Raw genomic sequence first — 24,142 nt, forward strand, 5'->3', positions numbered from 1 at the left:
TAGAAAAAATATTTTAACCCAAGTCTATCACTACACTATGCAAAGCTGAATAAGTAAGTATATGTATTAAAGGTGACAGAGATAGATGAGATTAGTTTAGCTTTTTTGCTTGACAGCATTTCCCCACAACATATGTTCAGTGCTATCAGGGCTATTACAGAGAGCACTGACTAATCAGGTAGACAGATTCACAAACAGTGACTGGAACACATGGTGGCCTCTCAGTGTTAAAAGGACCATCACAGTCATTTGTAAACATGGTCAGATAATGCGAGTATTTATCATTTTGATTGTTTCAGCCAAGAACGTAAAAACCAGCAATCTTGTTTCAGTGGTTCACCAGAAAGGAAGAAACTTAGTTTTGCTTTCTGGTATGTACAAGAACTGAAGAAAAAGTCAGAGCTCTTTTTAATAGGTCTCATATTGATCAAATGTATTAAGAGCCTTACCTTTGAAAATAATTAGTGACCATGGTTTTAAAGGCAGGCCAACATTAATTATGAGTGGAAGCAGTAATAGTGTCTCTGCTATTTTAAAATATGTTAATACCAAACATTTTATTTATCAAATACTGGATCTGTGTCAAAAGGTTAAGTAAATCTGATTGCAGGGAGAAGCAGTTCAAGTTCTACATGACTAATTTAGCTAGTGGTAAGTGGTTTGCTGACCTAATTTTACAGCTCCTCACAGGATATATTTGTAAACGAATCTGTAGCTACAGCAGTCACATGCAGCAGCCAGTACGATATCTTTTATTGCAAAAGACTTTTGTGGTATTTGCATAAGCTTCTAGAGATCATCTAGTTAAGGATGTTAGTGGATGAGCTGAAGACTTGTATCTGTTGGGGTAGAAAGAAATATTTTAAAAGCTGTGCACCTTGTCTTTATTTACTAGCAGTGGAGGAGTGAAATCTTTGCTTGAGATTCAGATGGAAGATAGTGCTGTCCATCAGGTTTGTAAGGGGCAAACTTCAGTGCCCTATTACACTGGTGATAAAGATTGATTCTCCCTAAAACTTTCCACCAGGAATTCTCATTCCACTTTTGTAAACTGTCATAATATAGATGTTAGATTTAGGAAGGAACTCTTACTTCCTCTAGTACAAGTCCTTGCTAGAGCAAAATTGGATCCTATTGTACATTTACTAGGGTTCTGTCTATTCCAGTTCTAAATATCCCAAATGATGGGATCTATATCATTTCTTTTTCAGGGAGGAGAGGCCCTGCTTTGTTCCCAGCTTCTTTTGTTAAAGGGGGAATTAAGAAAAATGAGTGTTTGCACAAATTTTAAGTCTGAATCCATTTTTTCCCATTTTCTTGGCAATACTGAAACACAAAAAATAATCATTCTGGTTTCAGCCCATAGCAGATTTTTTCAAAATGCTTAGCAAATAGAAAAGTTGAGAAAATAATTCAGTGAAATTAAACACTTAAGTTTTGTACATTTTAAATAATGTTTAAGGCTTAAAAAATAAAGGTCATAAAGAGACAAAATATTTGTTTGCATTCCCCTCATGGATCTTTGGGGAGTCTTATGGGCTGGATGACATTGCACCAGGGGCCAGATCTGGCTCATGGGCTAGAGAGTGAGCAGCCATGCTTCAATTTTTAAGAAAATTTCATTTCATCAACCATTTTAGGGGTAGAATAAATGTAAATAGTTTTTTAGTATATGTTGTGACCAGTATTACGGCCCAAACCATAGTACTTTTTAAACAACAAACCTGAGTAAAGCAAATGTGTTCTTCTACTGTTAACTATGAAATAGGAAGTATCTGCCATAGTTTAAGTACTTTTTGATTGCATTGAACTTAGAGAACATCTAAGAGTATCTCATGGAAATACATTATGCATGAGATAATTATATACATTATAGGTAGAGCTGCCTGATCCAATTAGCAGAAGAGTGCTTGGAATGTAACCTGCAACACTTGGTGAAACCTTGTCTGTAGCTTTGGCTCCAGGTCATGCTGAAGTAGTATGCATAGGGTGCTTCAGAATGCATTGCTTTTGATATCTTGTATTCAACACAGCATTAGAATTCATGTGAGATAAGTTGTTGACAACCAGAAGTACTTGCATAACTAAACTGAAGAATTATTATGTTTTCATAAAATGGGAGAGAAGCCATAATCTGACCATTTCTTTTTGACAGTGAAGTTTTTAACACAGCTCTAATTGAAACCAGAGTTGCCTTTTTAATGTACTCTAGAAAAGTAATTTTGTAATGAAGTTAGATAAGCCAGACCTGGTGATGAAGAGAGGGTGCTCCTCCTCCCCCCCCCCCCCCCAAAAAAAAAAAAAAATGTACTGGAGAAGAAGTTCCAGGTGGATTGGCCTATTAGGCTAGTCATGGTATATTGTGAGGTGCAGAGAAATGCTCTTTCTAATACAAAATGGTTTTTACTCCCTTGGCCTGTAGAAATTGAGCATGTACTCATGATATTTGTTTTATCTAGCAAATGACCTTGAAAGAGTGTGTTCAGACACTGCCTGAGCTGTTTCTATAATAAATGAACTGTAACTCCATATGTCCAGTTCTGGAGTCTTTCTGCACACTTCAGTGAAAGTCCGTGGAACGACTGCAGGTATGTTAATATTTTAAGGGTTCTATGTTTTGTCATCTTGAGATGGACCTTTATTATTTCATTAATGCAATTTTTTTGTGCACGTGTGTGATGAGATGCTGGATTTTTAATTAGTTGTAATGCTTACACCCATGTTTGTCAAATCCAGGCTTATTTGTTTTGCCCTTATTTGGTGTATATGCTGAAAAGTTGTACCGCATAACTGGTTTAAACAACAGAACCTTGGTTCTAATTTTTGGCTGCAAGCAGATCTTAATACTAATATAAATTATGTTGGACCAAAAGTACTTTTGATGCAGATTCAGAGATGCATGTTGATTTGCCTTGATTCTGAGAAACTGCATACCTGTCAGCAGTTGAAAAGTAAAATAGGGATAATGAGAAAAAACAACTTCTCTCAAATAAATTGGGCTGTACATGCTTGTGAAGAGTAAAGTAGAGAAAGTATACGTGTTTTGCTAAAGAGCAGGGAGTCTTCCTTCTGAATAAGGATAATATTTGGCTGTGTGGACCAATATACTTGTTAATCCTAAAATAACCTTTCCTCATGTTGGGGCCCACTGATCCAAGGTTTATGAAAGGGGGGTGAGGTACAGGGTTGAGTCATGGCTGGACCCCCTGAGCTGGCAGAAGGCACTAGGGAGTGGGGCAGGAAGTCAGTGTACATAAGGGGGGGAAGGGGTGTTGCCTGTTGCCACCTCCTGTACTACTCTCCCTCAGCTGATTTGGGGGCAGTAGGGTGCTGCGCTTGGCCAGGGACAGCAGCAGTGGTCCACAGATTCCTCCTTCCACCACCTGCTTCCTGCCCACCCTTACCCTGAAGGTCTCCCCTACTGGCCAGGAGAGCAGGCACTGTAAGGAGGAATCTGCACAATGCCACTGCTGTCCCCATCCAAGCCCAGTCCTCTATGCCTTCTGTAGCTGAAGCAAGGCAGAAATAGCTCTGGGACTCCACTCACACCTGTGTCCACTGGGGACAGCAGCAGCAGCAATGGGGTGAGCAGGGGTGCAGAACTGGTTCCCACAACCTCCCCAGTATATACTATAGCAGTTAACCCTTATCTAGCTATTCTGGAGTTGCTCAAACCTTTCACATAGCTGTTATAAAGGAAAACCTTTTATGGTTTCACTGGGAGTTCTACCTATATAGTAACTGGAGAAGCGCCTTGTCATTAGAGATACTGATATACCAAAGCAGCTAACTACATGGGCCTATGTTAACTTCAAACACCATTTGAAACTATCTGGAAAAAATCTGATCAAATCTTGTTTGATGTAGTGAAATGATGCAAAGCAAGTGGCAACTAGTCCCTTATTTGCTTAGTGAGGGAAGTCAGTCATTGGGGAGAGAGAATTTATTTTCATTTCCAGACTTCTAGTTTGCTGTAAACAGTTTGTACATGTTTGTGTATAGATGTCACTAGATGCATTGAAAACCTTCTGCTGTTAACAATACAAGTTTCTGAATATATGTATGCATAGGAAACAATGAGCTTTTTCATCTGACACAAAATTACATTGTTTTGAATAGGGCACTACCATAAATTTGTATCATTTTGCACACATGGAGGTCTGCTTCATATAATCAGATTCTTGGCATGCATGAACTTTTTTTTTTTTTTTTTTAAATAAGGGTGTCCCTGAATCATTTTTACTTTGTCTAATCTCCTCAGGGGATCTACTCCATTGTGAGCCCTTAAGTTTATGCCAGTGAGAAAGTTGTGGAGTAATTTTGTACATTTTCCCCCAGCCACCTTAAGATGATTGGCCATTTAAGTTACCTTCCTTCATCTTATGCCACATCAATGGAGAATCTTTATAACCAAGAAAACTGAGCTGCCCATGTGCTGCCCATGAGATATTGTATGTGATTTGGTGCGTTGCCTACCAGTCCTTCCTCAGGTGCTTGTAAGGACATCTTTCCTGTTTTATAACTGCATCTCCACAGCCCCAAAGACCTCCAAATTATTGTGTTCCTACTGCGATTCCATGGCTAGTTGAAGAGGGATGTTTCTGTAGCATATGGCTAATTCCCTCTCATATATACTTAATATATTCTTAATTTATTGTCTCTCTTTAATCTGGATACAATAGAAATATTTTGAATACAATAGCCTATCCTTATTTACTTAGAATAAAAATTAAAGAATGTATACATAATTTCTTAAGAGCTTCAGCATACCACACTTGTGAAACCTCTAATGCTTCTATATTTTCTTTCCAGTTATTGTGTATGTGCTAAAAAAGGTCAACCCTAAAAGCTATTCATGTTAAGATTTTAACTAAAATTAAATTGTCCAATGTATTTGTTGTAGTTGTCTTTTGGTTCTGAATGATAAAAGGTTGCAAAAATAGCATAACAAACAAACCTAAGAAAGGTGGCAGTTTCTGTTTTATTTTGTATTTTTTAAACTAACTATATACTTTTGTTCTTGTTTATTCATTACATAACAGCAAAATGGATCACATGAAACTTGCTGCAAGATATCCATCAAATTAAATGGGCTATTATATCCTAAGGTGATATTAATTTTAACCTCATTTATATTAATGTAAAGCACATCGTCAAGGCAGAAGTGAAAATGGAAGCAACATTTGTTAGTAAATTCAACCTAATGCCCTGGCAGTGTTATAGACGTACCATTAATTACACTGCACTAGTCACGGCACTAAATTATGCAGGGTAAATTTGCTTCTTAATGTTGACCTTAATTTGGCTACTATCAAAAGAATGCTTCATCTTAAAGACCTATCAAAATATTGATTTGAAACCTCACGTATAATTGGGTATTCCACAATTTTAATGTCTAGCAGAAAAGAATGTTTTGCACCATACTTTGTCATTTCTGGACAATTATTCTTTCAAGAATAAAGAGGATAAAACTGCAGATCAGTTACCTGTTGGCTATGACCAGACCAATATTGAGTGATTACCTGTTTTATCAACGATTTATTTCCCCCTCAGTAATGGTGTAAAGCAAATTCTTATGCCATATGCATTTGATTGCAATTGATAAGGGATTTATGATGTTAATCATAAATCCATTTTTTATACTTGCCCTAGTCAGCAGATACTGTGCAACATAAAGCATTATTTGTAATATATTTCATGTATGTGAAGTCTAGGTATGGTGCAGTGTTTTATTGTTCCATTTGGTATGTTAAAAATTATGAGCTGATTTTCTGGCTAGTATTGACTATGTTTTTCTTTCATCTATCACTCAGTGTGGGGGATGGGAGCATTTTATATTCTTCATACATTTTGCTATTATAAACCAAGTTAGTTAAAATACAAAGAAGAAGACTTTTGTGGAACAATTAAAGTATCTTTTTAATGTATACACACATATGTGTACATGGACTTGCCTGTGATATTTATAACAAAGGTAAAATTAAATACCATAAAAGATTGCACATTTGTATGGTATACTGAGTGCAAACAGTTATACCAATAAAAGAAACAGAGTAGATATACTAAAATGAAAATAAGATGAAATAATGAACAGGCAATATTGTAGAGAGGTCAGGACACCAGATGGAGAGCCAGAAACTCCCTTTGCAGTTCTGTCCCTGTATAGCAGTATGAATTTGAAAAAGTAATCTGATCAATCTTTTCCTCTATGTTCACTTGCATCTTTTCTCTCTTATGTCTGTAAGCTCTTCCAATCAAAGATAGCTCTCCCTATTATATTTGTATAGTGCAGAGCACAATGGAGCCACAGTCTTGACCAGGGCTAAATATAACGGTAATAAATAAATAAATATATTTATATATATAATAATATATATAAATATATATATATATATATATATTAAATGCAAAAAGTTTGTACAAACTCATGTTAGTCTCATTAGAGGTGTGATTCAATCATTAAATAGAAAATCAATTAAAATCAATAAATACAAAATCTAAAGTTCCAAATGCTGTATCGAACAGGCTAAGTGTCTCACATTGTGTATATTTTCTGGTAGGTGAAATAGGGACAATATTCTGCTTTTGCCTAATGTGAGTAATCACACTAACTGCGTTACTACTCAGCTAAGTAAGGTGAACAGGAATTGGCTTTAAATCAGAAATATATTTAATGCAATGAGGAGTCATAGGGTTTAAGGACAGAAGGGGTCATTACATCATCTAGTTTTTCTTCTAGGACATCACAGACCATGACATCTCAGCAAGTTACCTTCATATTGGGCCCAGTAATTTTGGTTAGACTGAAACAGGACTGATTTTTGGCTAAAGCATATCTTACGGATACATGCTGCTGCCAGAATCTTGACTTGCAGATTTCACTTTCTTTGAGCCAAATTCAGCATTGCATCAACACAGATAACTCTTTAAGTTTTGTTGGTGATTTCCTGTGTTTAATTGGGCAAGTGTTACTCTGGCTTCATTTGGTTTTCATCTTGTTTCAGACCCTGGCTGAAGTGGCTGTCAGGATAGGGCACTCTTTAGGAGTTCTTTCTCAGTGAATGGTGCTGTGGCTGAGAATGGTTAGAACTGAGGTGGGAGGAGGAGATGCAGTCATTTCTGACATCCATCTTGGGGAGAAGCGGACTGTGAGATGCTGGGAACCAGGAGGTGGGTGTACTCTCAACAGGTTAATGAATTTAGTGTTGAAAAATACCGGCACCTGCCATATAAGTCCAAACTTCTCGTCCTATAGTACCAGTGGTGTTCCCCAAGGCTCCATCCTTGGACCTATACTCTTTAGCATCTATATGAACAATGTGAACATTGATGACATTCAATGTGGAAAAATGCAAGGTACTCCACCCTGGGAAAAAAACCCTGCATCACGCTTATAGGCTTGGCAATACTATGCTCTCTAGCACCACTGCCGAAAGGGACTTTGGGGGTCATGACTGACCACAAGATGAACATGAGCCATCAATGCAAGGTAGCAGCTGGTAAAGTGAGCAAAACTCTGGCTTGCATCCATAGATGCTTCTCAAGCAAATCTCAGGATGTCATCCTCCCCCTGTACTCGGCCTTGTTGAGGCCGCAGCTGGAGTACTGCATCCCATTCTGGGCTAAACAATTTAAAACGGATGTGAAAAAGCTTGAGAGAGTCCAGAGGAGAGCCACATGCATGATCAGATGGCAAGAGAACAGGCCTTATGATAAGAGGCTGAGAGCCACGGGACTCTTCAGCCTGGAAAAGTGCAGGCTCAGAGGTGACTTAGTGGCTGCCTGTAAGTATATAAGGGGGTGCACATCAGGATCTGGGGGAATGCCTGTTCACCAGGGATAACAAGGTCACAATCTCCTCCAAGACTGTTTTAGGCTGGACATAAGGAAAAACTTCTTTACTGTCTGAGCCCCCAAGAATAGACTAGACTAGAATAGACTGCCTCCAGAGGTGGTGCAAGCACCTACTCCAGACTCTTTTAAGAAACATTCGGATGCCTATCCTGCTGGAATCCTTTGACCCTAGCTGACTTCCTGCCCCTGGGGCAGGGGGCTGAATTCGGTGATCTTCCAAGGACCCTTCCAGCCCTAGTGTCTGTGAAAAGTCTATGAAATGTAATAGAAAATGTTCCCTTTTTATGTATTGTTTTAAAGTTTTGTCTCATTTAAAGGTTCTGCTGCTCCTCCCTGAGTCACCAGTGAGTGTATCCACCTAGTTTTCCTATTGGTTTTCTGATTCTGAGAGCAATGAGTCTATACAGCACCTCTTTTAGCCTTTAGGAGAGAACTGTCCGAGTGGGGGTGATCAGGTCCATTCATCTCTATTCTGTATGCAGCTGAGCACTTTCTTATTCCCTGAAAGGTGTCCTCAAACTCTTCCTCACTTGTTTTGGTCTCCTGCCCCTGAATAAATTGCTGCTGAATTCTGACATTGATTTCTACATTCTTGGTCACAGAGAGCAGACATGATTTAGTGTTGTTATTTAGCCAGAAGGCTTTTCCTATGCCTCTCCTGCCTCTCAGCACTCATTTATCTGCTTTCTGAACTCTGTTGTATTTCTGTATTTAATTCTCTGATGGTGGCAAATAGTTTAAAACTGTTAAGTGCAACTGTGACTTTGAGGCCATTGTGTTTAGTTATTTACACTTTGCTGTGGGCACTGGCAATATGTTGCCTTCTTTCCATCCTGCTGCTGCATCGGATTATTGTGTTAAATTGTGTTTATGAGCATTTTGGGATATATTTTCATATTAGTTTATAGCTATGGCAAATATCTTGTTAATGTAAAATCAATGTGTAGACTTTAACTTCCTCATTAAATTCCATTATTTTTTATGTGTTAATGCAAGAATATTATATGTAAATCATGCTAGAGAGTTTACTGCATTAATGGAACTGATGACAGTAATGCATGTGAAATGTGCCTTCAAGACCCACTTAAATGGTTAATCTGATTTAGGTTATTTTAACCAATTGTATGTTTATTAAACAACTGAGAATGAAGTGCAATCTAGAAAAAACATTTAAATTCATAAGTATATTATGTATGAAATACTTCATAATTATTATAATAAAGTATCATTTGTAGAATTAATTGAATGAGTGCTAAGAACTGGAGGGGATTAGGGAGTAAATATTAACAGGAAAAAAATTGAAATTCTTGTTTGACCTGCTACAGCATTCAATACTCCATCACAATTTGGCACTGGCCCTTTTCACCAGCTTTCAATGAGAAGGTATTTTCTATGTACATTTTGAGCTCTAGTCCCCATATATCAGAGGCTAACCTAGGGACTATTTGTTCCAGGATTTCCCATGTGTTTTTTACTATTTGCCTACACAGTTTTTAAAAACATTACTTTATCTGCACCCTCCAGAAGCTTCTTGAACTTTTGCATGGAATTCTTACCTTGTTAAAACTAGGTTTATTTTTGGTATAACATATACTCAGCGGGCATATCTACATGTACATTTGATCCAAGATCAGTTTACTTGCAGGTAAACTACATGCAAATAACTGCTCCTGGGAAGGCATTTACACATGCACAGATGTGGCAGCACATTTGCTGCCCTTAGCACCAAACTGCTGCCACTTCCTCCAGCCCTGCAATGAGCACCTGCAGCCACCAGGGGGCGCTTGAGGCTCTGACTGCAGCTGCTAGCAGCAGACAGCCATCTTGAAAAGCCATCCCTGTTCTCTGCTCTCTGGCCAACCACTTTGCTGGCTAGGAGTAGTATGCACAGTGCAGGGGCAGTATGTGGCAGCTCTCTCCTCACTGCCTCTGCCTCCCTGTGCCATGGCTGCTCCATCCGCAGTCCCTGGCAGCAACAACCAGCACCCTGGGTTCCTGGTGGCCACTACAGTAGCCCTGCTGGCCTGCCAAGCTGACCACCACTGGTCCATAGCCATTTGGGCTCTCCCAGCTCCCTGACATGCAGTAACTGCCTGCTTGGCTGCAGCACGCCATGCCAGGGCTGTGCCACCTTGTGCCTGCAGCCTGGACCTCATCCAGCTAGATGGACCCTGGCAGGGAGGCCAACAATGGGCTGCTGGATGCCACCACTGGGGCTGCCCTCGCCCTTCTAGGCCTGCAGCCCCACTGCCTCTGGGCCCACTAGGCCAGCCAGTACTGGCTGCATATCATTCAGCAGACCTGGGATGACAAGCAGTGACTGGAGGTGTTCTGGATGACCCAGGCCACCTTCTGGGACCTCCCAGGGCAACTCTGGCCACACCTGGAGTGACAGGACACCAACATACAGCAGCCCTTCTCCATGGACACCCAGCTGGCCCTCACCCTTCTCCAGCTCACCATGCCCACCAGCCTTTGCTATGTGGACCATCTCTTTGGCGTGGGCAAGGCCACTGCTGGGGAGGCCATCCTGGAGGTGCCCAGCACCCTCCAGGATGTGCTGTGGCACATGGTGCTCTGGGTGCATGACCCCCTGTGGTGCTGATGGGGTTCCATGCCTGGGGCTTCCCCCAGTGCATCAGGGCCCTGGACAGGATCCACATCCCTGTCACCTTCCCACCCCATTATGACCACCCCTACTACAGCCAGAGGCACTTTCAGTCATTTGGGTTCCAAGCCATCATGGACCACTGCAGCACCTTTATGAATGTGCTGGTTGTGCAGACAGTGTTCACAATGTCCATGTGTTCTGCAACTCTGGCCTGCAAGCCCTGGTGGAGAGCAGCTGCTTTGTGTAGCCTGCAGTTTCCTAGACAGTTTCCCATGGACCCCCCACTCCTCCTGGTAACCCCCTTCCTTCTTTTGGCTACACTCAATAAGAGGATGATGTCTGCTGGGGGTAGAGGGAGGGCAGGGGGGAGGGTAATTGGTGAGTGCCTTTAAGATAAAGGCAGTCCAGCCAGGGAGTACTTCAGGGCAGACAGGGTGCAGCAGACATCGGGGTGCAGGCAGGGTGCCAGGCCAACAGGGAAAACAAGACAGTTGGCAAACACCTGCAAGTGGTCAGCTGACCAGATGTAGGCAGGATCCTGGGAGCATTTAAGCCCAAGGCTGTAGCTGGCAGGGGAGTCTCTCTCTGGCAGTTGCTGGGGAATGAGCTCCTGCCTAGAAGGGACACCCAGGGATGCTTGACTATCTGGTTCACTGCCTACAGGGGTAGTGAGGCTCTGGGAGCTCACAAAGTACCCTGGCAGAGAGGCATGCTATGCTAGAGTTATATAGTAGCCCTCTTAAAGGGACAGAGGGTATACTATACCCTGGCAGGGAGGCATGCAATACTAGAGGGCAAATATTTGCCCTCTTAAAGGGGCAGAGGGCTGTTTCCATTGTCATTATTATGTTATAGCCCAGGGGTTTATGTTTATGTTGCTGTTTGAGCCGGTAGCTTGGGCTAGGACTATAAGGGGCAGTTTTGGAGGTCTCATTAGTAACTGTGAAGCATGTGATTGCTTTGAGCTCTTAACAGGTGTGGGCTCAAAGCCTGAAGTTATTGTAGAGCCCAGTGAGGGCCAGTACAGAGCTTGTAGGGCCCAGGGGCCTGGTGCCTGACAGGAAAACAATGAGACAGAGGCCAGGGCTCAGTGCCTGAGAGGTGCACAGTGAGACTGGGGCCAGAGACCTGATGCCTGAGAGGGGCACAAAGAGATGGAGGCCAAAAGCATGCTTTCTAGGAGGGGCCCAGTGAGATAGGGGCTAAGGGTCTGGTACCAGAAGAGTGTGGCCCTCATGGTTAGGCAGAGGTCAGGGACCCTGAGGGTGAAGGCAATAGATTGAAGTTAGTGTCTCCAAAGCCAGGTTCAGCATGGTGGGCCTAGGCAAACTAGCCTAGTGAGATTGAAAGGGGTGGAGGCTGGGGAAACCAAGGACCCAGCAGAGGGAACAACATTTTTGTAACACCCACAAGGGTTGGGGTGAGGTATAAGGGAGGACAAGGAGCCACACAATTTGCCCCTAAGGCTATAGGTGCCCTACAGGGGCCTAGTCAAGCTGTGAGTGATCTATTAAGATGGAGGATGGGAATGAGACCATGGGGGGGGGGGGAGAACTAATAGGACTGAGACTCACTCTGAGGCCTGTTGGTGGCCTCCCTTAAACACTCTTTAATAGTAAGATCAAGGCATAGTGGGTGAGTGAACTAGAGAAGAGAGGCCGTAGAATATGAGCCAGACAGGAGTCTCAGTTTCACTGAAAGATGTCATGGCTGCCCCAGTGGTTGTGACTTGTTACAATGAGTTTTAATATGGCTGAAGAGTCCAATCCATGCTCTGCAAGTTTTTCCACAGGTATGACGGGTGGGGGGACACAGCTGTTGGCCAGGATGTTCTGCACTTTGCTTCCTCCTCTGCCATTTCTCAGCTTCCTGAGCAGGACAGTTCTCTTCAAAGTGGGCTGTAGTTTGATGTATGGTGAAGTGCCATTAAGACCTGTTACCAGCTAGTATTTCCCAGTTTGTAAGGTTGATGCCATCCTTCTTAAGGTATGCTTTCAGGGTGTCCATGTAGCACTTCTTCTGTCCTCTGTGGGTCCTACCATGACTCAGTTGGGAGAAGAGGACTTGCTTTGGGAGACAAATATCAGCCATCTGCACACAGTGGTCAGCCCAGTGGAGTTGATGTTTCACAATTTTTGCCTCAATGCTGGCTATGTTAGCTGCAGAAAGGATGCTGGCATTGGTGTGGTGGTCTTCCATCTAATGCGAAGGATCTTCCTGAGGCAGCACTGATGGAACCATTCCAGACACTTAAGATGGCTTTGATATGTCACCTACATCTCACCTCCATGGAGAAGCATGGGGATAACCCCTGTATTGTAGACCAGGATCTTAGTTTCCAACTGTAGATCTTGGATGGCAAAGACATGGTGAAACAACTTTCCAAAGGATATGCTGGCACAGCGTATGGGGTAGGAGAGTGTGGGGTAGACCATGCAGTGTTGGGGCGGGTGCATGAGCAAGACCTATGGTGTGCAGCTTGTAAGGAACACAGGGCAGACCACACATCCTGCCTCCTCTGCCTGCCCACACCCAGCCACTGGCCTCTCCCCACCCTACTTAACTTTAGCTTTAGCTTTAGATCTGGCTCCAGCCCCTTTGGCCATGACCTGCCTGTGCCTGAAGGTGCTGCCACTGCTTCTGCCTGGCCAGGCTAGGACTGGGGCTGAGGTGGGGCTGCCACTGCTGCTGGCTGTCCTGGAGTTGGAACCATAGCCACCCAGATGTTAATCAGCAGGAGAGAGCAGGTGGGTCAGGCACTGGGGGAAAGGGACATAGAGGTCAAGAGGTCAGGCACAGGGGGTAGCAAAGGATGGGGAAGCAGGCAGTATTGGGGCACTCAGCAAGGACAGGTAGAAGCAGGGCAGGCACACACACACACAGGGAACAAGGGCCTGGGAGGAGGGGGCACATGTTTGGGGGGTGGCACTGTGGGGGGGGAAAGTGGCAGAAGGGGCAGGCACTTGGCAGGGGCAAATGGGAGGGTGGACAGGAGGCAGGGGTCAAGCAAAGGCACAATGGGGTCAAAGGATAGGGGGCAGCCAGGAGAGACAAAGGATGAGGATACATGGGACGGGTCTGGCTCCTTGCCCCCCACTGCTGCTTTGTGGGGATGAATTTAAGATGCCCCCACCCCATAATCTGATTCTATACAAGGAAAATTATAATAAATTTAGAATTTTGCATGCATAGAATCTAATTATTGAGGGGTCATCTTAAATTTGAGGTTGTCTTGGATTCAGGTAAATACAGTACTTAGCATACCAATTACAGTAGTATGATTAAAATACATTTTTTGTATAATTGGTATCCTGTCAGTCTTAAAAAATAAAATCTATTTTTTTAATCTGGAGAAACAGGGTTTGTTTATTTTTTTTAAATTTACTTCAGAGGAATTACATTTATCAGGTGAAATTAAATAAACCAGCTGAGTAGCTAAGTTGAAAACTGCTGGTTTGATTCATCTACAGTTGATGGATAGGATTCGTATGAGTTTGTCACTCACCACAGAAAATTCTCAATTAGCATCATGAATGTGTTGATGAACTAATCAATCAGCCTTTCACATATCCTTAAGAACTACAGCAACAATATCAAGAATTTAATTGTTAAAAACGATTAAACCATATCAATCTCTCAAACTACACACTTAAAGAAAAGAAGTCATCTCAGAAACCTACTAAATCATGTTTGTCATCTTTAAATACATTTAATTTAAATCATGAAAATATTAGCATTTTTGTTTCAAAATCAAGATGTTCAGCACATTATATATCACAGTTCAGTGATAACTATTTAGGCCAATCATGGGTATTCCTCACTTATAATTTAAGATAAATGTTATAATCCTATAGTATATATTTTTCTGCATTACAGATTTACATATAGATTTATGTATATATATTCATTATATATATTACATAATATATACTATGCACATATACCATTTTTATATGTGTAATTCAACCTAGACTTCCAAAATTGCATAGAAAGCAGTTCAAATGGTAAACATCTAAATAAGTGGCTATATTTCAAATTATCATCTAGCACCATCCATGGAGTGATGCTTAGAGAAGAACAGTATGGCTAAGGACAAACGGTCCAAAAGCCTGAGGCTGAATCAATTCAATTTCTGCTACTCCATGCTGCTTATTCATGTGGGCACTGATGATATTGCCAGGGGAGACCCTGAGGAGATCAGAAATGACTACAGGGCTTGGGTGCAAGAGTGAAGGGGATGGAGGCTCACATGGTGTTCTCCTTGATCCTTCCGGTTAAGGGAAAGGGTGTGGGCAGGAGTGGGCACATCCTGCAGATAAATGCATGGCTTCTTGTGACCAGTAGGGCTTTGGCTTCTTTGACCACAGGGTGATGTTCCAAGAAGAAGAATTGCTAGGAAGAGATGAAATTCACTTGACAAAGAGAGGGAAGAGCATCTTTGCACACAGATTCACTAACCTAGTGAGGAGATCTTTAAACTAGTTTCACCAGGGGATGGAGACCAAAGCCCTCAGGTAAGTGGGGAAGTGGGTAACCTGGAGAAAGTGCAAGCAGGAGTGGCCAACAAGGGAGGTGCTCTCATTCTTCCTGAGAAATCAGGGCAATTGACTAGTTACCTTAAGTGCCTGTACACAAATGCACGGAGCCTGGGAAACAAGCATGAACAAATGGAAATCATCACACAGTCACAGAACTATGATGTGATTGGAATAACAGACTTGGTGGGATAGCTCATAAACTGAATCACTGTCATGGATGGGTATAAACTGTTCAGAAAGGACTGGCAGGGGAGAAGAGGAGGACTTTATATAAAAGAGTCATGTGATTGCTCAGAGCTCCAGTATGAAACTGGAGATAGGCCTGTTGAAAGTCTCTGGTTTAGGGCCAGAGGGGAAAGCAACAAGGGTGATGTTGTGGCAGGGGTCTGAGATAGACTACAAGACCAGAAGGATGTGGTGGATGAGGCTTTCTTCAAACAGCTAGTGGGAGCTTCTCAATCACACACCCTGGTTCTCATGGGGGACTTCAGTCACTCTGACATCTGCTAGGAGGTCAATACCATAGGCAGCAGAAGGGGAGAGGAGCTAATGGGACTTAACCCACACAAATGCAGGGCAGTGGTAGGGCTGCAAGGCAGTCCAGCTGCAGGCTTCTGTTGGCTGTAGCAGGAGTGGGGAGAGGTGAGCATGCAGCAGTGGAGAAAGGGAGTGGGGCTGAGGCTGGGGAAGGTGTTGCACAGCTGGGGTGGGTCACAAGACAGAGCCGTGAGTGGTTCATCCTGGGGGCATGGCTCCTGCTGCTATGTGCACCCCTGGAGGGCATGGGGGGCATGTGCTTTTGGATCTGCATGGGGTGAGGGCAGGCTGCCGCTGGAGGCTGGGACCAGGGCTGTGTTGGGCTCTTCCCGGTGGGAAGGGTTTGGGCTGCGCTGCACTCAGGGCAGCTGGCAGCGGCACTGGGTAGGGGCTGCCTTTGTAGGGGCTGCCTCAAGCACAGTGCAGCTGAAATTCTCCCTCATAAGGAAGAGCCAGTGTGCAGTAGCAGCTGCCTCTCCCCCTCACACAGAATGGGGGGGCATGTGCCCCCCCCCGGGCCTCTGCTTGTCCCACCATCCAGTCTGTCCAGGGCCACACTCAACTTAGTTTCTGCTCCTGCCTGTGCTCCGCTTCCTCCCTCACTGCTGGAGCCTTGATCTGCTCCCCCACCCCATGGCCCTTTCCCCTCCCCTGCCCCTTCCCCCACAGAGTTGCATGCTGGGGGGGAGGGCACACACGCCCATGTACACACACATTCTGCCCCTCCAAATATTTTTTTTCCCTTCTGCCTATAGACAATACAGCAGTGTGCAGGCAATCCAGGAAGTTTTTGGAGAGTGTTCGGGGCAACTTCCTGGTGCAAGTGCTGGATTGGCCAACTAGGGGCTGTGCTCTTCTTGACCTACTGCTCAAAAACAGGGAAGAATTGGTGGGGAATATAATAGTGGATGGCAACTTGGGCAGCAGTGGCCATGAGATGATTTAGTTCAGGATCCTGAGGAAAGGAAGGATGGAGAGCAGCAGAACAAGGACCCTGGACTTAAGAAAAACAGACTTTGACTCCTGCATCCCCCAACAAATTCCCATTTGGAAATTACCATCTGGAAAACATGGAGCATTTCCCATACCTTGTAAGCCACCTCCCAGTCAGTCAGTCCTGATGTAGAAATTGGACATAGGATTTGCTGTGCCAGCATATCCTTTGGAAAGCTACTTCTCCATGCACCCCTTTCCCTACCACATAAACCACCCTGACCTGAGCTGCAGCTTAGCCTTGGCTTTGGCCCCAAGCCTGAGCCTCTGCCTGTTCTGGCTGGTACTTGAACAGAGGGGCTAGGGACACAAATTATACATAAATCTGTATAAGTGATTCGAAACTAGTTCAAATCTGCATCACAACAGAAGTTTGGTGCACATAAACCACTTTCAAAATGGCTGAAACTGGTTTAAGATAAACCTGGATGCCTTTAAGTCGGTAGGCCCGGATGAGCTCCATCCAAGGGTGCTGAAGGCACTGGCCGACATCATTGCAGAGCCACTGGCGGGAATATTTGAATGCTCATGGCGCACGGGCCAAGTCCAGGAGGACTGGAAAAGGGCCAATGTGGTCCCCATTTTCAAGAAGGGGAGGAAGGAGGACCCGGGCAACTATAGGCCAGTCAGTCTCACCTTCATCCTTGGCAAAGTCTTTGAAAAAATTATCAAGGCTCACATTTGTGAGAGCCCAGCAGGACAAATTATGCTGAGGGGAAACCAGCACGGGTTCGTGGCAGGCAGATCGTGCCTGAGTAATCTAGTCTCTTTTTAAGACCAGGTTACGAAACACCTGGACACAGGAGGAGGGGTGGATGTCGTATACTTGGACTTCAGGAAGGCCTTCAATACGGTATCCCACCCCATACTGGTGAACAAGTTAAGAGGCTGTGACTTGGATGACTACCCAGTCTGGTGGGTGGCGAATTGACTGGAGGGTCTCACCCAGAGAGTCGTGGTAGATGGGTCGGTTTCGACCTGGAAGGGTGTGGGCAGTGGGGTCCCGCAGGGCTTGGTCCTTGGACTGATACTCTTTAATGTCTTCATCAGTGACTTGGACGAGGGAGTGAAATGTACTCTGTCCAAGTTTGCAGATGACACAAAGCTATGGGGAGAAGTGGACACGCCGGAGGGCAGGGAACAGCTGCAAGCAGACCTGGACAGGTTGGACAAGTGGGCAGAAAACAACAGAATGCAGTTCAACAAGGAGAAATGCAAAGTGCTGCACCTAGGGAGGAAAAATGTCCAGCACACCTACAGCCTAGGAAATGACCTGCTGGGTGGCACGGAAGTGGAAAGGGATCTTGGAGTCCTAGTGGACTCCAAGATGAACATGAGTCGGCAGTGTGACGAAACCATCAGAAAAGCCAATGGCACTTTATCGTGCATCAGCGGATGCATGACAAATAGGTCCAGGGAGGTGATACTTCCCCTCTATCGGGCACTGGTCAGAACACAGTTGGAGTACTGCGTGCAATTCTGGGCACCACACTTCAAGAAGGATGCGGATAACCTGGAGAGGGTCCAGAGAAGGGCCACTCGTATGGTTAAGGACCTGAAGACCAAGCCCTACGAGGAGAGACTAGAGAAACTGGACCTTTTCAGCCTCCGCAAGAGAAGGTTGAGAGGCGACCTTGTGGCTGCCTATAAGTTCATCACAGGGGCACAGAAGGGAATAGGTGAGTATTTATTCACCAAGGCGCCCCCGGGGGTTACAAGAAATAATGGCCACAAGCTAGCAGAGAGCAGATTTAGACTGGACATTAGGAAGAACTTCTTCACAGTTCGAGTGGCCAAGGTCTGGAACGGGCTCCCAAGGGAAGTGGTGCTCTCCCCTACCCTGGGGGTCTTCAAGAGGAGGTTAGATGAGTATCTAGCTGGGGTCATCTAGACCCAGCACTCTTTCCTGCTTACGCAGGGGGTCGGACTCGATGATCTATTGAGGTCCCTTCTGACCCTAGCATCTATGAATCTATGGATGGATGTAGTATCAGACTTAACTGATTTAGGTTAAATTGGTTTATTGAACTTCTGTTCCAGATCCCCTCTAGATTCAAATTAACTCACAGTCACCCAGCATTTCAGAATGCTTTGTACTTCCTCTGCAAACCTCCCCTCTCAGGGTAGGTGGGCTAGCCTTGGCCCAAGCTGTCTGCTCCAGCCAAGCAAGGAGGCATGGTCTAGTGCCCCTCAGCTTCTGGCCTGGGCCACTTCAGGCATGTGGCTGCATTTCCAGAACCAAACGTGAATGTCTGTTCACTTGCTCATTGGGTCAATGCAGTTTAGACTATGCTGCAAATACTGAATCAGTTCAGCCTCAGACTTCTTTACTGTCTATACTTAGCCAAGGCTTTTTTTCCTCCCATGTTGATTAGGGGGAAAAAACATCCCCTTGGCTTTGAGTAAATATCATATATCATAATGATCATCTAATATCTTCATAAACTACATAAACCTGATCTCAATAATAATATAAACAATGAATTCTTGCATCTAAACTCAACTGGCCCAGTCAAAAGCTCCTTCTATTTTCCCTCTGGTAAGTGTAGGAAGAAGGCATGCATGAGAAGTGTTTCAGTCTTAAACCATATTGTAATGAACCACAAACAGCCTCACTGGAATTTCAGTTGTTTGTGTCTCCGATGTACATTCAGCGATCCACAACAGCATGTAACTTCTAACTACTGTATACTTCAGAGATTGCCACTGCATGTGTCTGGCTTAGGGCCCTTGGTTGCATTCAAGCTTGTCAGTTTGTTTAGTAACAGATATGTTTAGTGTTCCCCTTTTAGTCTTACAGATGAATCCTTGATTTCAGAAATTAACCCAGTTCTTGAAGATATCAAGCAGGCCACATTTAGGAATGATGTCACTATCATCTTTTTCAGGAAGAAAAAGACTTAAGAGCCACATCCAGATGAGCGTGCACATACCTCTTGCCCTGTCTCAAACCCCTTTGAGATGGGGTAAGAGGTACGTAAGGCAATGAAAAAATGTTCCCTGCACTGCAAACTTGCAGCACGGGGCGAAAATTAGACCCCTGGATATCTAGGATTCTAAAAAACAAATGTTTTAAAAAGTGGAGCAAGGCATGGTCCCTGAGGAAACTGGAGGCTGGGTCCTCCAGGGAGATGCTCTGGCTGCTAGAGCATCTCCGTGGTTGGCCCCTCACCCTGGTGCTGAAGCAGTATGCTCCAGAGCTGGTGAGTAAGGGGTCGGGGGGGCTGGAGGATCAGAGAGGGGACTATGGGGGGGACCCCCTCCAGCCCCGTCTGCTCCCCCAGCCCCCCGATCCCTTCAGTGCAACTGCCCCCCCGAGGCTCCTGATCCCTGGGGATGCCTTCCCCAACCCCTCCGATCCCCATGGTGCCGGGCCCCATCCCCCTAAGGCCCCCACTCCCTGCCACCCCACCCCAGCATGCTCACTTAAAAACCCCAAACAAACAAAAAACCCTGACCTTACTGGTAGCTCCAAATGCCATCAAGATCACTTGGGGCCCCACCTGCAAAGTAGGACAGTCCCAGTGGCACCAGCCTGGGCCCTCCTGCCCTGTGCTGCCTGGGGGTGGGGGGGCTCTGTCAGAAGTCCCTGGAGCTTCCCCACCCCTGCTCTTGGGTTAAGTTGAAGGGGTTTTTTTCCGGGGGGGGGGCAGGGCGGTTTCTGTTTTTTTCTGGCTTTTTTTTTTTTTAAGTGCTGGTGCCTGGGGTTGTGGGGGCAGCCATGGGGGCCTGGGGGTGCAAGTGGGGGGTGGGGCCAGGTGGGACAACCATTGGGGGGCCTGGGAGAGTGGGGGGTTGGGGCTGGGTGGGGCAGCCATGGGGGGGCTGTAGCAGCTGGTGGGGGATGGGGCCAGGTGCGGCAGCAATTGGGGGGCTGGAGTGGGGCGTGTGGGCCTTGTGGGGGGTGGTGGTAGCCCCTGAGGGAGCCATTTGGCCCCTGTTGGGGAGCCATAATCCCTGTGTAGCCATAGCCCCCCAACAGCCAGTGCTTTAACACTATAGATCTATCAATAAAACATTGCCCAACTGATCGCTGTCTCTCTGTGTCTCACTCTCTCTCTGTCTTTATAGTGGTATTTTGTTTTAATTGTGGAGGAACATGGATTTTGGGGTATTTTACAGAGTGACTTTGGGATTTTTTTTATTAGGGATTTTTCAGTTTTCTAATAGGGGACACCAAAATTCGTGCTAGGGAGGCCAGTGGCAGGACCCTGCCTGCTCAGAGCTGTCAGCTTGGACCCAGCTGGCTGTGGCTGACCTCCTGGCCAAATGGAGCCAGGAGGACATGATTTGACAATACAAAGCAGGCCACCACACCCGGAACATCTTCTGGGCAATAGGTGGCCAGGCAGGGGGCACACATGGCAGTAGTGCCACACAGAGGCTAACCCTGCAGCCACAACCCACTGGCAGCTGGCCCAGAGGGGCAGATGCCTCATCCTGGTCTGGCAGGTGTGCAGCAGGTCACAGCCAGGCAGCAGCCCCCATTGCCGGACTGCTGCAGGGGGTAGAGGGTGCAGAGAACTCTCTGGGCTGCTTCAGCAATCCAGCTGGCACAAGGGGTATTGTCCTCAGGTACCAATAGCATGAGCCCCAGAAGATCATGAGAGCGAGTAGCCCTGAGCTATTTGCCAAGGCAGCTTTTTGCCCTGTCCTGGCCCCAGCAGTACAGCTTTTTGTATTGCTGGGAACAGCACAGGTGCTGGCCCCAGGCTCTAGCTGCCCCTGGCTGCAGATCTTGGAGGAGCCAGGTAGGGTTATTTTGCCCCAAGTGGCACAATTTGCTCCTCAACAAAGTACATGTCCAAGCACGTGTGCTGGAGCAAAAAGTCCCTGCTCAAATTTGCACCAATTCTATTTGAGCTGCTGCAAGCACACGTGAGTCCCAGTGAGTCTAATGTGGCCTGGAAGAAGCTTTGAATGCTGGACAGACAACAATATCCTTCAGAAAGCACATACAGAGCTGGCCATATTTGTGGACAGAAACAGTAGATCAGCTGCGGCTTCCAACCAGTCTCACCTAGTGAGAAGAGACCTGTTTTTTAAATACAGTTATCTGAACCTTACTCATTTAGATGACAATTTTATTTATCTCCCCTTTGTTTTCCTTGTTTTCCTCTTCTGAGACAGGTTCTCTATTCAGTAGGGGAAAATGTTCATGTATTTTCCATTATTTTCTGGAATTTGAAAAAAAAAAAGTAATCTGTTTAGGGGTTAGCCATGCTGGCAGGAATGTGTCTGGTGTTGGTAAACTCTTATTCCCTCATAAATTGCCTTGGTAGGAAGGGTGGGCCCCATTACCAGATCCTACAAAACCAGCCATTTGTTGCAAAGGTCATATTGATCTGCCAGTTTCTCATGGTCATAGAGAGATCCCCTCAGAGAATGTACTGTAGAGCGCTAGGCTGTGGCTCAAAACATAGGACTGTTTTTGTGTATTTGATCAATATATAGTTCTAGGTCATGCCCAATCTGGCCTTGTTCTATACCATGTTATAGAAACCACTCTTTTATGCTGACAGATAATTTCCTTATGGCAACAGACAGAAACAAAGCAATTCCAGTATTTCTTCATCATTTGGCAAACGTTGTAATGAAGGGGATATTTTGTTCAAAGGCATTTTTAGTTTGTTTGTATTATGATAGTGCCTAGAGGGCACAATTAGCACAAGAGCCCCATTTTGGTAGCTGACAAACAAATATAGATTGAAAGGCAATTCCTGCTCAGAAGAGTTTATAGTCTAAAATCCCAATTCTGCAAAACTACCTACATTCTGATCTGTGTGGTCTCATACATGCATAAAGCTGTCCTGTTGAGTTCAAGACCTGAATTTATAAGCTTCAACGCAACACACCATTATGGTACTGAATTACAAGTAGGTCTATGTTATGTTGGAGACTGGCTGTCTTGAAAAAGACTCGTCATAGCAACTGTATTGATCTGAGTGGCACAGTAAGACTAAGAACGCACTTATAAGCTTAAAGGGATAGGACTTAGAGTCCTTTCAATATCAGGTCCTAGATTCTGGGACACCAGTCCAAATAAATTAGTCCTGTCCATGCCATCTTCCATTCCAGTGTCATAACCTAATACTCCATAAATAATCCTAGCATAAGAGAATAGTGCGGCATACTCAAAGATAGAATACTATGTTTAAAGCATGAGCAAAATTACCAATGGTGGCAAGCGTGGCTGAAACACTTACAGAGAAGACAGATATCAGATTTGATACCGCCTGGTCAAATTGGTATAAACTGTGTGGGTTTTTGCCTTCCTCTATAGTGGGAGCTGGGGGTCCTTGTATTTCTCAAACATATTTTAACAACCTTGCAGCAGCAGGATGTTAGCCGCTGTAGTCCCCCTTCCTTACCTGTGGCAGGCTAAGGTGTTAAGTCTTGTGCTTTTATCAGGGTTGACTGTGTAGTTTTGCTAATATGTTAGACAATGGATTTGTATAAAATGTTTTGGATAGGGATGAAACTGCCTCATTTAGGGGGTTGGATTAGATGATATCTGGAGCCCTTCTTCTCTGATTTGCTATGATTCTATGATCAACACAAAGGCACATTTTCCCCTTAAATTTATCCCAAGGATTTTTTTTGTTTTTAAATCAGCCACTTTAAATATTTTCCCAACCATGAGAATAATTCATCTTCCAACACAAATATATTTGCAGGTCTGCTTGTTGCCCATGTTTGTGTTCATTAGTTTTTAAAAAGGAAGTCTTTATTATGAAAAATAGGAAAAAAAACTCTATAAAAACTTTTGGATCAGGTTGTATTTCACCCTCCATGGAAACAAAGGGAGCAAAAAGCACAAAAAAACTCCCTTCTCAAACTGCCAGGGAAAGGAGAGGCTTCTACATTTTGCCCCTCTCTGTATCAGAGGGATTACTGAATCCTCTTCAGTGATGATGTGGTGCCCATGCATCCTGGACCTCTTAGCATAATTCATCCTTCAGCTATTTTGGGATGGTGTAGCTCTCATTATTGCTAGGTGTGGGTATACTGTAAAAGTATCGTTTTCTGAATTGCAGGGGTTTAGGTTGTAGCCGTGTTGGTCTAAGGATATAGGCAGACAAGGTTCCTTGGGTGAATTTGATATCTTTTATTAGACCAACCCAAATGGATGGAGAATAGTTATTAAGCAAGCTTTCGGGTTCAAAAACCCTTCGTCAGGCTAAGGACGCTGCAGCAGTTGCTGTGTGCTCTTCCTGGATGGAATGAAAAGTAAACAAGCCAGTTTTCTGAATTGCGCATTTAGCTTTCTTGTTTGTTTGCTTGTTTTGATTAAGAGGAAGCTTGATAAGGGAGCCAGGAATTCTCTGAAAATATTACATTTACCAGGTCCTGTTTTCTTGAACTCAGGAAGAATACAACAAGAGAGAGTTTCTTTGTTCACAGTTCCAAACCTCTTCAGCCTTAAAAGCATTCTTCCTCGGTGCTTATTTTAGTTCTCAGTCTGTCTCCTTGAGTGTTTGCTTCTTTCCTGTGAAGGTTTTGTGGCATTTCTCCTTGCCTATGCCCAGATGCACTACTCAAGCTACTGTATTGTCCAGTTTTATCAATCAGAATGAGCCGCCTCCTCCCCCATCCCCTGCTTTCCTGC

General features: G+C 44.5%; 1 long non-coding RNA gene across 1 annotated transcript in view; it reads left to right on the top strand.

Annotated features, from left to right (window-relative positions):
• Positions 1–2,443: 2,443 nt before the first annotated feature.
• LOC109280743 (uncharacterized) overlaps positions 2,444–24,142 on the top strand; it is a 29,395-nt gene continuing 7,696 nt past the window's right edge. The window contains exon 1 of the long non-coding RNA XR_002087151.2: positions 2,444–2,588. This is a non-coding gene — a long non-coding RNA (uncharacterized LOC109280743). The remainder of the gene's footprint in view (positions 2,589–24,142) is intronic.

The sequence above is a fragment of the Alligator mississippiensis genome, chromosome 3 (assembly GCF_030867095.1).
Source record: "Alligator mississippiensis isolate rAllMis1 chromosome 3, rAllMis1, whole genome shotgun sequence".
Classification (NCBI taxonomy): Eukaryota; Metazoa; Chordata; order Crocodylia; family Alligatoridae; genus Alligator; species Alligator mississippiensis.